We start from the raw sequence: 3025 nt of genomic DNA, 5'->3' as shown, positions 1-3025 counted from the left end.
GAGCACGCTTAAAAATAAATGAGCTATTTTCCACACAGAACCCAATCTCACTGCACAGTATCAGCCAATTTGATCTGTGAAATCCATGTCTTAGCAGGAAGGATGACATTCCTTCACCATTCCAAACCATTTGGCCTCAGTAGATTGGAGTGTAAATTACTTTAATACAACAGCCAGCTTTTTAAAATAGGGTCATATCATCAAAATCTGAATTTTATAGATCTTTTGAACTAAACAAGATTGATGTACTATGCCAGTGATGTACAGTAGCATTCAAAGGTTTTGGGTTGGTAAGATTTTTGTGATGTTTTTGAAAGAAGCTCTCCAAGCTGAATTTATTTGAGCGTTCAGTGTCACATGATTCTTCAGAAATCTTTCTAATATGTTTGATTTGGTGCTCAAGTAACATTTGCTATTATTATGAATGTTGAAAACAGTTGTGGTGCTTCATATTTTTGTAGAAAACATGATACATTTTTTTTTCAAGATTCATGGGTAAATGGAGAGTTCTTGCTGAACTTTTGACATATTTTGGTACATGAAAAAAAAAAACTATTTTCAGTCAGAAACTGATAGTGAATTTCACAATTACAAAGAACACACACTGAATTGAACATGAAATGTTGAAGTAAAAGCAAACAAAAAAACAAAACTGAAATAGTATTTTCCTGTAAATGTACTCTAATAATCTTTGATTTATTTACATATATTTTTTACAGTGTAGCGTAGGAAAGTTCACCCATGAATAAATTCTCTTATCATTTACTCCCCACATGCCGTTCCACACCTGTATGACTTTCTTTCCTCTGCTGAACATAAAACAATATATTCTGAAGAATGTTTTTGACCATATAATGAGTCTGTGGATTCCAAAAGAACATAATTGGATGAAAAAACAAAAATATATATTTTTCAAAATATCTTCTATGTTCCACAAAAGAAAGTAAGCCATACAGGCTTGCATCAAGTTCAAGACATTAATGCTTGCATATAGAACAACCGCAGGCTCAGCACCCGCCTACTTCCTCTCACTACTACGAATCTACATCCCCTCCAGGAGTCTGAGTGAGCGACGCCTCGTGGTACCATCACAAAGAGGCTCAAAATCACTTTCTAGAACATTCTCGTTCACCACTCCTGGCTGGTGGAATGATCTTCCCACCCCTATCCGGAATGCTGAATCCCTGACAATTTTCAAGCGACAGCTGAAAACTAATCTCTTTTGATTTTACGTCACTCTTTATTTATTTATTCCCTTTCTAGCTTGTACTTATTTGAACAATACCTGAAACTTGGTATTATGAGCACTTCCTGTGTCTGTTTGCCTCTTTAAGAAGAATCGCTTTATGTATCCCCCAATTGTAAGTCGCTTTGGATAAAAGTGTCTGCAAAACGACTAAATGTAAATGTATGTAAATGTAAAAACACAGTCTTTGCATTGCCTTCCTTCTGATCCCAACATTGGGAAAGAGTGGATGAACTTTATTTTTAATGACGATCCAGACCTCGTCAATAAGAACTTGGTCCTTTGTTCACTTCAGTTTACAGCGGATTCGTTTACAAACAAAGCACAATTCGACGCAGGATTTCCAGAAAGATTGAAACTAATGCTTGCTGAAACTAACGATGCTGTGCCGAATATATTAGATCCAACAGTAATGTGTGAGTAAGTGTTTTTATTACGTGGTCACTATTGCTTTGTCTGTCATTACGGATCGTTTGATATATACTTATGCGGTTTTAACCTAAATCACAACAGCATCTATGAAGGATGTAGGCTGTCAAACACACACAACTGTTAGCCAATCATAGCAGTGGCCGTTTACTTCCGAGTCTACAATCTGCCATACCTATTCAAACAGAGTTCCGATGAGGGGTCAAAACACGACAGAAAATAGCCTATTAAGCCCTGTTCACACCAAGAATGATAACTATAAAAAGAACTATAAAGATAACGATATTAGCGTCCACACCAGAGAACGATATCGTCTGTTTATTCTAAGTGCACATGCGTCTGCCGCTTTAAATTCTTGAGCTCGTTACAGCAGGATGGATTCTGATTGGCTGTCAATGTTTTATCATTCAGCTGGAAAAAAAATCGTTTTGAAAGTGATCACAACGATATCGTTCCTCTGTATCGTTATCGTTATAGTTGTGGTGTGAACTATGCTATTCTTTAATATTGAGAACGATTTTTAGAACTACCGTATTGGCCCGAATATAAGACAACCCTGATTATAAGACGACCCCCCCTTTTTCCAGATGTACCTTTTGGAAAAAGGCTTTTTAAAAACCAAATCTTGTTTTTTCTCAGTAAAACACATTTTGTCTTCAATTATTTTCATATTGCATATTTTTTTCTATTTTAATTTTTGTTTTGAAAGTATGGTAAAAACTGGTCAAATGTACCAACAATCACATTTAAAAAATATACACTATCCATCTAATAGCAGCCTACCAAAATCTTATCAACAGTAGAAGTTAAATCTTACAGTAGACTTCAAATCTGAGTACCGTTTTCCGTTTTAAAATCACAAAGGGCGTTTGGTCGCGATCTTTACAACACGCATTTACGTATTTCATGGCACACTCGTTTTATTGCGTATTTGGCGCCACCTATTGTTGTGGGTGTATTATTGACATGTCAAAGTCTAGACCCTGAATATAAGATGACCGCGTTTTTTCAGATGTATTTCCAAGAGAAAAAACATTGTCTAATATCCGGGTCAATACGGTATTATTATTATTGCTATTATTATTACTACTACTACTATAGTAGTACTATAGTATAAAATATTTGAACTTATTTTATTTTAGAAAATACGTTTTTAAAAGTATACTTTAAATCTATAAATTGAACCCTAGCCTTACTTTAATATCCAGTTTTATATTCTTATTTTTATATCCAGTTACCACCAGTACAGTTTCCTTCACAGTCTAAAACCTTCTAAAACACATCAGCACAACAACTCCTTATTCAAAGCGACATCCATTACCACATGGTCCCAACAACAGGACTGAGAAA

This window comes from Sinocyclocheilus grahami, unplaced genomic scaffold (assembly GCF_001515645.1).
Source record: "Sinocyclocheilus grahami isolate Dianchi unplaced genomic scaffold, SAMN03320097.WGS_v1.1 scaffold196.1, whole genome shotgun sequence".
Taxonomy (NCBI): Eukaryota; Metazoa; Chordata; class Actinopteri; order Cypriniformes; family Cyprinidae; genus Sinocyclocheilus; species Sinocyclocheilus grahami.
This window is presented reverse-complemented; position numbering follows the sequence as displayed.